The 12,362-nt window shown below is 38.4% G+C and overlaps 1 long non-coding RNA gene across 1 annotated transcript; it reads right to left on the bottom strand.

Moving 5' to 3' along the window:
- Positions 1–744: 744 nt before the first annotated feature.
- LOC145864065 (uncharacterized) lies at positions 745–11,662 on the bottom strand. Its single transcript, XR_014382638.1, has 2 exons — positions 11,121–11,662; positions 745–3,174 (listed from the first exon to the last, which is right to left on the bottom strand). It is a non-coding gene; the product is annotated as an uncharacterized LOC145864065 (long non-coding RNA).
- Between the last annotated feature and the right edge of the window lie 700 nt (positions 11,663–12,362).

Raw genomic sequence — 12,362 nt, 5'->3', positions numbered from 1 at the left:
GTCAGAGGAAGCCCCCCCCGCTCTCTGTTATCATCTATGCATAGTCACTTTAATAACTCTACCTACATGTACATATTACCTCAATTACCTCGACTAACCAGTGCCCCTGCACATTGACTCTGTACCGGTACCCCCTGTATATAGTCTAGCTATTGTTATTTAACTTCTGCTCTTTAATTACTTGTTCCTTTTATTTCTTATTCTTATTTGTACTTTTTAAAACTGCATTGTTGGTTAGGGGCTTGTAAGTAAGCATTTCACTGTAAGGTCTACACCTGTTGTATTCGGCGCAGTTGACTAATAAAATTTGATTTGATAGACTCATAGTACAGAATGATTGATTGACTGCCCAGATCAACATCAGTTCACCGTCTCACCTCATACTGTATTGGAGCAGCAGCTGACTTGATCGTAATCAGCATGTTTGAATCACAGAGTAAATAGAGCCGACTACACTCTAAAAATGAAGGGTTCAACTGGAGTTGTTCTCAGATCCCCTAAGAACCGTAGGGTTCTTGGTCAATGAAAAACATCCCCAAAAAGTTATTCTTCAAAGAATTTGTTAGAAGGTGGGGTTCACTCTAACTTTATGGAAAAAGGTTTATTCAATAAATTTAGCAACTCCTCTCGTATTGGGAAGAACCCCCCCTCCCGAATATTCAGGACAGGGCAGTTTTTTTTAAAATGTGGTGGTTAATTTCTTTAATATCAATTGAGGAGACAAACTTATCACACAAGTCAGAGTTATTCTTAAACTAAATCTTTATTCACTTATAAGGTCAATACAACATACACATATAAAGTGAATCAATTGAGTGCCCTACGATAATGATGGCTGGTGGACCTACGGGACAAAAGTACAAAGGTATTTTATAGCCCTTTCAACCTACATGACGAACAATAGATGTATACAACGGGTCACAAGGTTAAGATTTGTATGAAAGATACTTATAATTCTCAGCAGACAGTATCTGATGTAAAAACAGTACTCTTTGTGTAGAGACCAGGGTCTGGCCCTGGGGTCATCTCTCCCTGGTACCATATAGAACAGAAACATTAACTCATGCTCTGGAATGCAGTCTCTTTAGGTTTTATCACCCAAAAGACGTTGTAAATCTCCTGTCAGTGTTATCTCCCAGAGGCCCATCCTCAGTAGAACACACAGACACAATAGTTCTAAGAACCCTCTATTCTGTTGCATAAACAACCATTTGATGCAATAAAAGTATTATAACATAATCTTCCAGTTTTGCTCTCACAGTGTCCACTGAAAGTTGACTAGTAACAACAACTGGGACCTAAAAGACACCCACCATGAGACCCACTAAATCTGCCCAAGAAGAGGCAAACAAAAGAAAAACCCACACCAAACTTAAAGACAGGACACAAACCAAAAAGGTGGAGCAACTAAAGGTGTTGACTCTCCACATGTATCAAGACAACTGGAGCACTGGGCCAGACACTCTTAAATAGAACCTGGACCAGCTCAGGTGAAACACCTTCCCACTAACGAGATGGACAAGCCAGCACAGGTGTAACACATACTGACTAACGAGGTGACACCAATCAGTGCGTCCTACGTGCTAACGAGCTACACGTGCTAACGAGCTACACGTGCTAACGAGCTACACGTGCTAACGAGCTACACGTGCTAACGAGCTACACGTGCTAACGAGCTACACGTGCTAAATCCAAACCTCAAAACATAAATGGAAAAACCAAAGCCTGTAAAACCTATCAGAACTAAAGAGAATGCTTACTACCACCAGAAAACAACTTCCATTTCACATTATAATCAACTACAATGCTTCACCTTCACCAATATAAACATGGTGTCTACTGTCTGTCAACAATTTTTATTTTATTTTAATATTTGTCAATTAATTACAATATTAATTGGATGCAATATCCAACCCAAAATGGAAGCTTGTTTTTTGTTATGTTCCCCAGCAAGAAAACCAAAAAATGTCACTCAAACAGAAGAGGGAAACAAATTCCATAACAAAAAGTTCCTAAAACTCACTAGCTTCTACAACTCTCGTCCCCTTGGAACGAGCCCAAACAAAACTAATCTCCAATACGGAAAAACGTGTAGTCAAAATAAATTGTGATCCATGGCAATGCACTGGCTAAACGCAAAACACAAAACTTTGACTGCCCACCCTTGAGACAATCAGCAACCAAGTTGTCCTTAAAACGGACATGTCTAATTTCAAGAGGAAACTCCTGCAATATCCATATTAACTTTCCACCTCACTGCGGAGCTTCTCTCTCTTCTCAGGGTTCACTAGATAGGCATGTTGTTGGATCGGGCCCCAGTCCCCAATGTCATGCTCTAGTACATTTGGGTTGGCACATGTGAGAATTAACCCTGATATTCTAAAAGCAGGGCAACAATGTCAATATAATTGTACCCAAAAATTGTCAGTTGGCTGCATGAATCACAATAAATCACTGATATATCAATTAGGGGGGAAATCAGGTTGTTTGTGCGGTTGAAAATAACACAACTTCAAAAAAAAAACATGGAAATGGGAGATATAATTTAACTCACTGATTAGAAGACAACCTGTGGTGCATTTAAATTGGCATTCTACATTGTGACATTAATTCACTGATATCATGAAACAACTCCTTCATGTATTTTCTGATGTTTAATCAGAGATCTTTTACTAGAGTATCTCTTGTCACATTGATCACAACTATGAGGTTTCTCTCCTGTGTGTACTCGCAGGTGAACACTCAGGACGTTTGGCTGAGAAAAACTCTTCCCACATTGATTACAGCTATAAGGTTTCTCTCCCGTGTGTGTTCTCTGGTGCGATTTTAACTGTCCTGAAAAAACAAAACTCTTTCCACAGTCAGAGCAGCTATAAGGTTTCTCTCCTGTATGTATTCTCTCATGTTTTTTAAGGTCTGTTGACTGACTGCATCTCTTCCCACATTGATCACAGCTATAAGGTTTCTCTCCTGTGTGTGTTCTCTGGTGTGATTTTAAATGTCCTGAAGAAACAAAACTCTTCCCACAGTCAGAGCAGCGGTGAGTTTTCTTCCTTGTGGGTCTCTGCTGGTGTTTCTTGAGGTGTTTTGATCTGGAGAGACTTTTCTTTGCCTCATCAGCATCATGAGCTTGTTGAGGCTCCCCAGAGGATCCACGATAGTCACGTCTCTCTCCTGTGTGAACAACAAAGTCAGACAGATGGTTAAAGGCCCACAACAGCAGAAATCCACTATAAAAGGTGATGCCAACAGCATAGCCATGATGTTGTACGACAATTGACGTCTGTAATGAATGTTACAATTATATTACGACAGTCAAGTGAGCAACAATATTTTGTCTTGTTTTCACATCATTAGTAACATCGATGATTGTAGGCTAGAAATACGTTTTTACAGTTACTGAACCCCTAAGCAGTGTGCCGGGCAACTTTTGGTCACCAATATAGGCCCCTTTCTGTGTTTGCTAAAATTGCCGCACAAGGGCGATGCACACACAATTTAGTTGCAGAAACTCCTCCATGCTAATGAGGAAATCACTAGTTATGGATGTAGTATACAGTGGCTTGCAAAAGTATTCACCCCCTTGGCATTTTTCCAACTTTGTTGCCTTACAATTTTTGGGGGGTTTGTATCATTTGATTTACAGATCATGCCTACCACTTTGAAGATGCAAAATATTTTTTATTGTGAAACAAACAATAAGACAAAAAACCAGAAAACTTGAGCGTGCATAACTATTCACCCCCCCAAAGTCAATACTTTGTAGAGCCACCTTTTGCAGCAATTACAGCTGCAAGTCTCTTGGGGTATGTCTCTATAAGCTTGGCACATCTAGCCACTGGGATTTTTGCCCATTCAAAACTGCTCCAGCTCCTTCAAGTTTGATGGGTTCAGCTGGTGTACATTAATCTTTAAGTCATAACACAGATTCTCAATTAGATTGAGGTCTGGGCTTTGACTAGGCCATTCCAAGACATTTAAATGTTTCTCCTTAAACCACACGAGTGTTGCTTTAGCAGTATGCTTAGGGTCATTGTCCTGCTGGAAGGTGAACCTTCGTCCCAGTCTCAAATCTCTGGAAGACTGAAACAGGTTTCCCTCAAGAATTTCCCTGTATTTAGCGCCACCCATCATACCTTCAATTCTGACCAGTTTCCCAGTCCCTGCAGATGAAAAACATCCCTACAGCATGATGCTGCCACCACCATGCTTCACTGTGGGGATGGTGCTCTCGGGGTGATGAGAGGTGTTGGGTTTGCGCCAGACATAGCATTTTCCTTGATGGACAAAAAGCTAAATTTTAGTTTCATCTGACCAGAGTACCTTCTTCCATGTGTTTGGGTAGTCTTCCATGTGCCTTTTGGCGAACACCAAACGTGTTTGCTTATTTTTTTCTTTAACCTATTTGGGATAGGGGGCAGTATTTTCACGGCCGGATAAAAAACGTACCCGATTTAATCTGGTTACTACTCCTGCCCAGAAACTAGAATATGCATATAATTTGTAGATTTGGATAGAAAACACTCTAAAGTTTCTAAAACTGTTTGAATGGTGTCTGTGAGTATAACAGAACTCATATGGCAGGCCAAAACTTGAGAATATTCCATACAGGAAGTGCCCTGTCTGACAATTTATTGTCCTTCTGTAGCATCTCTATCGAAAATACAGCATCTGTGCTGTAACGTGACATTTTCTAAGGCTTCCATTGGCTCTCAGAAGGCGCCAGAAAGTGTAATGGGGTGTCTGCAGTCTCTGGGCGAAGAACAGCAGGAGTATTTGTTAGTGGTCAGGCTGGGAACAGTGACACTGGAGATGCACGTCCACGAGACTACTCCATTTTTTTCTTTCAGCCTTTGAATGAATACAACGTTGCCCGGTTGGAATATTATCGCTATTTTACGAGAAAAATAGCAGAAATATAGATTTTAAACAGCGTTTGACATGCTTCGAAGTACGGTAATGGAATATTTTGACATTTTTTGTCACGAAATGCGCTCGCACGTCACCCTTCGGATAGTGACCTCAACGCACGAACAAAACGGAGCTATTTGAATATAACTATGGATTATTTGGAACCAAAACAACATTTGTTGTTGAAGTAGAAGTCCTGCGAGTGCATTCTGACGAAGAACAGCAAAGGTAATCCAATTTTTCTTATAGTAAATCGGAGTTTATTGAGGGCCAGACTTGGTGGGTGTCAAATTAGCTAGCCGTGATGGCTGGGCTATCTACTAAGAATATTGCAAAATGTGCTTTCGCCGAAAAGCTATTTTAAAATCGGACACCGCGATTGCATAAAGGAGTTCTGTATCTATAATTCTTAAAATAATTTTTGTATTTTGTGAACGTTTATCGTGAGTCATTTAGTAAATTCACCGGAAGTTTCGGTGGGTATGCTAGTTCTGAACATCACATGCTAATGTAAAAAGCTGGTTTTTGATATAAATATGAACTTGATTGAACAAAACATGCATGTCCTAGGAGTGTCATCTGATGAAGATCATCAAAGGTTAGTGCTGCATTTAGCTGTGGTTTTGGTTTTTGTGACATATATGCTTGCTTTGAAAATGGCTGTGTGATTCATTTTGGCAGGGTACTCTCCTGACATAATCTAATGTTTTGCTTTCACTGTAAAGCCTTTTTGAAATCGGACAATGTGGTTAGATTAACGAGAGACTTGTCTTTAAAATGGTGTAAAATAGTCATATGTTTGAGAAATTGAAGTTATAGCATTTTTGAGGTATTTGTATTTCGCGCCACGCTCTACCATTGGATATTGGTGAGGCATTCCGCTAGCGGAACGTCTGTCCCTAAAAGGTTTTTTTTGGCCACTCTTCCATAAAGCTAGAGCTCCTTGGTCTTCATAGTGCCGCTTGCTTGGTGGTGCCCCTTGCTTAGTGGTGTTGCAGACTCTGGGCCCTTTCAGAACAGGTGTACATATACACTGAGATCATGTGACAGATCATGTGACACTTACATTGCACACAGGTGAACTTTATTTAACTAATTATGTGACTTCTGAAGATAATTGGTTACACCAGATCTTATTTAGGGGCTTCATAGCAAAGGGGGTGAATACATATGCACGCACCACTTTTAGTTTTTTTATTGTTTTGAATTTTATTAAACAAGTTTGTTTTTCATTTCACTTCACCAATTTGGACTATTTTGTGTATGTCCATTACATGAAATCCAAATAAAAATCAATTTAAATTACAGGTTGTAATGCAACAAAATAGGAAAAATTCCAAAGGGGTGAATACTTTCGCAAGGCACTGTATCTGGTTGCAGAAACACCTCCATGCTAATGAGGAAACCACTAGTTATGGATGTAGTATATCTGGTAATGAGGAAACCACTAGTTATGGACGTAGTATATCTGGTAATGAGGAAACCACTAGTTATGGATGTAGTATATCTGGTAATGAGGAAACCACTAGTTATGGATGTAGTATATCTGGTAATGAGGAAACCACTAGTTATGGACGTAGTATATCTGGTAATGAGGAAACCACTAGTTATGGATGTAGTATATCTGGTAATGAGGAAACCACTAGTTATGGATGTAGTATATCTGGTAATGAGGAAACCACTAGTTATGGATGTAGTATATCTGGTAATGAGGAAACCACTAGTTATAGATGTAGTATATCTGGTAATGAGGAAACCACTAGTTATGGATGTAGTATATCTGGTAATGAGGAAACCACTAGTTATGGATGTCGTATATCTGGTAATGAGGAAACCACTAGTTATGGATGTAGTATATCTGGTAATGAGGAAACCACTAGTTATGGATGTAGTATATCTGGTAATGAGGAAACCACTAGTTATGGATGTAGTATTATCTGGTAATGAGGAAACCACTAGTTATGGATGTAGTATATCTGGTAATGAGGAAACCACTAGTTATGGATGTAGTATATCTGCTAATGAGGAAACCACTAGTTATGGATGTAGTATATCTGCTAATGAGGAAACCACTAGTTATGGATGTAGTATATCTGGTAATGAGGAAACCACTAGTTATGGATGTAGTATTATCTGGTAATGAGGAAACCACTAGTTATGGATGTAGTATATCTGTTAAAGAGGAAACCACTAGTTATGGATGTAGTATATCTGGTCATGAGGAAACCACTAGTTATGGATGTAGTATATCTGCTAATGAGGAAACCACTAGTTATGGATGTAATATATCTGCTAATGAGGAAACCACTAGTTATGGATGTAGTATATCTGCTAATGAGGAAACCACTAGTTATGGATGTAGTATATCTGGTAATGAGAAAACCACTAGTTATGGATGTAGTATATCTGCTAATGAGGAAACCACTAGTTATGGATGTAGTATATCTGCTAATGAGGAAACCACTAGTTATGGATGTAGTATATCTGGTAATGAGGAAACCACTAGTTATGGATGTAGTATATCTGCTAATGAGGAAACCACTAGTTATGGATGTAGTATATCTGCTAATGAGGAAACCACTAGTTATGGATGTAGTATATCTGGTAATGAGGAAACCACTAGTTATGGATGTAGTATATCTGCTAATGGGGAAACCACTAGTTATGGATGTAGTATATCTGGTAATGAGGAAACCACTAGTTATGGATGTAGTATATCTGGTAATGAGGAAACCACTAGTTATGGATGTAGTATATCTGCTAATGAGGAAACCACTAGTTATGGATGTAGTATATCTGGTAATGAGGAAACTACTAGTTATGGATGTAGTATATCTGGTAATGAGGAAACCGCTAGTTATGGATGTAGTATATCTGGTAATGAGGCTAATGAGGAAACCACTAGTTATGGATGTAGTGTATCTGGTAATGAGGAAACCACTAGTTATGGATGTAGTATATCTGGTAATGAGGAAACCACTAGTTATGGATGTAGTATATCTGGTAATGAGGAAACCACTAGTTATGGATGTAGTATATCTGGTAATGAGGAAACCACTAGTTATGGATGTAGTATATCTGGTAATGAGGAAACCACTAGTTATGGATGTAGTATATCTGGTAATGAGGAAACCACTAGTTATGGATGTAGTATATCTGCTAATGAAGAAACCACTAGTTATGGATGTAGTATATCTGGTAATGAGGAAACCACTAGTTATGGATGTAGTATTATCTGGTACTGAGGAAACCACTAGTTATGGATGTAGTATATCTGGTAATGAGGAAACCACTAGTTATGGATGTAGTATATCTGCTAATGAGGAAACCACTAGTTATGGATGTAGTATATCTGGTAATGAGGAAACCACTAGTTATGGATGTAGTATATCTGCTAATGAAGAAACCACTAGTTATGGATGTAGTATATCTGGTAATGAGGAAACCACTAGTTATGGATGTAGTATATCTGGTCATGAGGAAACCACTAGTTATGGATGTAGTATATCTGCTAATGAGGAAACCACTAGTTATGGATGTAGTATATCTGCTAATGAGGAAACCACTAGTTATGGATGTAGTATATCTGGTAATGAGAAAACCACTAGTTATGGATGTAGTATATCTGCTAATGAGGAAACCACTAGTTATGGATGTAGTATATCTGCTAATGAGGAAACCACTAGTTATGGATGTAGTATATCTGGTAATGAGGAAACCACTAGTTATGGATGTAGTATATCTGGTAATGAGGAAACCACTAGTTATGGATGTAGTATATCTGGTAATGAGGAAACCGCTAGTTATGGATGTAGTATATCTGGTAATGAGGCTAATGAGGAAACCACTAGTTATGGATGTAGTGTATCTGGTAATGAGGAAACCACTAGTTATTGATGTAGTATATCTGGTAATGAGGAAACCACTAGTTATGGATGTAGTATATCTGCTAATGAGGAAACCACTAGTTATGGATGTAGTATATCTGGTAATGAGGAAACCACTAGTTATGGATGTAGTATATCTGGTAATGAGGAAACCGCTAGTTATGGATGTAGTATATCTGGTAATGAGGCTAATGAGGAAACCACTAGTTATGGATGTAGTGTATCTGGTAATGAGGAAACCACTAGTTATGGATGTAGTATATCTGGTAATGAGGAAACCACTAGTTATGGATGTAGTATATCTGGTAATGAGGAAACCACTAGTTATGGATGTAGTATATCTGGTAATGAGGAAACCGCTAGTTATGGATGTAGTATATCTGGTAATGAGGCTAATGAGGAAACCACTAGTTATGGATGTAGTGTATCTGGTAATGAGGAAACCACTAGTTATGGATGTAGTATATCTGGTAATGAGGAAACCACTAGTTATGGATGTAGTATATCTGCTAATGAGGAAACCACTAGTTATGGATGTAGTATATCTGGTAATGAGGAAACCACTAGTTATGGATGTAGTATATCTGGTAATGAGGAAACCGCTAGTTATGGATGTAGTATATCTGGTAATGAGGCTAATGAGGAAACCACTAGTTATGGATGTAGTGTATCTGGTAATGAGGAAACCACTAGTTATGGATGTAGTATATCTGGTAATGAGGAAACCACTAGTTATGGATGTAGTATATCTGGTTATGAGGAAACCACTAGTTATGGACGTAGTATATCTGGTAATGAGGAAACCACTAGTTATGGATGTAGTATATCTGGTAATGAGGAAACCACTAGTTATGGATGTAGTATATCTGGTAATGAGGAAACCACTGAAACGCTATTAGCGCGCACCACCGCTAACTAACTAGCCATTTCACATCGGTTACACTACTCAAGGAAACATGAAGCTCTGTTGTCTATTCACTAATTCCCCACAGTGGGGAAACTTACAGGCTGCCAGCAAAAATAGCCGCCATTTCCAGGTTGCTTATGAGTACATTTCACATTACTTTTGGATTCTAATTGAAAGGCTCCTTTGAATGTCCTGCTTAATATAATATGTGTTGTCGCAAATCAACTGCTTTATACTTAAAAAAACAAAAAACACTTTAACCAGTAAAATGCACTTTGGATATCTTTGCTACCAGTCTGTCAATGAGCGTTTGCAAACTAAGTGTACCCAAATTGGCCCATAACTTCATCTAACAAAGTATACTTACTGTAGGACCCATAACTTCACCTAACAACAACATAGACCTACTGTAGGTCCCATAACTTCACCTAACAATAACATAGACCTACTGTAGGACCCATAACTTCACCTAACAACAACATAGACCTAGGACTATAAATAATTCAATATTTCAGGTGAAACATGGAAACTAAAATGTCTTTGTCATGACATTTCATAACCTGATCACCAGATAATTTTGTGAATAATCTAGGCTACTCTGTAATGTGTTGTCATTCTAAATGTCCTGAATAAAAGAAAATAGCTCTGTGTGTTGTACAATAGCCTATCCATCAAGGAACAGTTCTTTACACATTATGAGATAAGTATCTCTGTTTCCAAACAGACTAACGAGACCCTACTATAAATCAAGCAGACAATAACACATTATAAACATCAATTTGTTTGGGATGTTGGATCCAACATGGAGCACGGCATAACTGTCTTTACCAGAGTAATGAACGAATAAGCACTTTGGTTGTTGTTGCATGTCGTGATGTTTGTCATGTGACTGGCATGCAGAAAATGATTTTGTGGATCAGCTGATGATAGTTGAACATGTGACTGTAACTAAACAGCTACAGTATTAAGTATTATGTGTAATTATTGAAGAACCACATTAATGACAGTATCCATTTGGGTGTTTCAATAAAGTTAAGGTGACTCTCGGTTAGAACCTCTGGATTTAGCAAACTGAAATGATTTAGGATTTCTGTGCCAATGAAAACTGTTAACCCAGTGTAACATAAGGAGACACTAAATGTTACGTAGGTAGAGAGCATTTCAGAGATCTGAATGCAAAAAACTGTACTAACATGACAATAACCTAAACCACAAGGACAAATCTACACTGGAGGAGCTTACCAAGATGACAATGAATGTTCCTGAGTGACCTAGTTACAGTTTGGACTTAAATCGTCTTGAAAGTCTATGGCAAGACTTGAAAATGGCTTGTGTCCCTGTTTTATAAGATAGTACTCACTGTATTTACTGGTGTTAATCAGATCAATGTCCCTGTTTTATAAGATAGTACTCACTGTATTTACTAGTGTTAATCAGTTCTCCAGTCTTCTCTTCTTCATCCTCCTCTAATGTGACAGTAATCTCCCCCTCTTCATCCTCCACTCCAAAAACTGCATCTTCCTCCCCTTCTTTCACAGTAACATCCTCTTCCTCTTTCACTCTGAAGGCGTCTTTCTCCGTAACGTCTTTCTCTTCTTCTTTCACTGTAACAGCCTCACCCTCTACTTGTTTTTGTATTGTAACAGCCTCCTCTTCTTCCTCCTCTTTCACCAGAGCTTCTTTCTCCATCCAACAGACCTCCTCTTCTTTAGCAGGAGGAGAGTAGCTTAGTGAACTCATGGTAGGGGATAATGGCTAGTTAGCATTAGCGACTAGACTAGTGCTAACTTAACCAGCCAGCTAGTTGACTTACAACGTAAATATTAAATTAAATGGGGTAGCTAGTTGTTTCCACATAAGTATGTTTAAATCAGAGTGGCAATTAAACCACGAAATTGTCTAAAGATCTTGAATGGTGCGACTTTGTCGGCTAGCGAGCTACGGAGGTGGCTGCAGTTGTTGAAGAAGCGTTCCGTCCACTAGATTATACGTCACACAAGAAACATCGGCTGAAAGACTCATATCGCCATCTGCTGTCTGGAGGGAGGAAACGCAGTTGAGGAGGGAAAACTTTTTTTATTCTTCATTGAATTATAATATTATAAAGCAGTTTAGCGAAACGTTTTTTCTCTCTCCATTAAATAATAATATTATTATTAACACGTACAAAGAGCAACAAGTGTTGTTTGATTAGTTCAGATTTGTTTATGAGAATTTAAAACAAACTCTACATCGACTCCACATCTGTATTTCTGATTCAGTCAAGTAACTAGATATCAAAATAAGCACCTAGTTATTGATACCCTTGATAAAGATGAGCAAAAATTACTGTATAAAATAAATAAATAAACTTTACCCACTACCAGGATATTTTAGCCCATAACCTGGTTACCTCTCTGCTAGGAGGCTGAAACTTGTCCATAAGTGGATCTTCCAGCAAGACACATCAACGAAGAAATTGTAAATTGGGCACAAATCAACATGGGTAGCAATAATTCAGACCCCTACCTTTTGAGAATTACGTGTTAAACTAAATCTCTTTCTCTGTGTTTTGTGTTACTATAAAAAAATATAATTTTCCTTCATTTTGTTGGTGTAACAATACATCATGTAGATGTATATAATTAACAGACTAGGTCTATACTGCTCCAACATGG

This window comes from Salmo salar, chromosome 02 (assembly GCF_965601325.2).
Source record: "Salmo salar chromosome 02, fSalSal1, whole genome shotgun sequence".
Taxonomy (NCBI): domain Eukaryota; kingdom Metazoa; phylum Chordata; class Actinopteri; order Salmoniformes; family Salmonidae; genus Salmo; species Salmo salar.
This window is presented reverse-complemented; position numbering and strand designations above follow the sequence as displayed.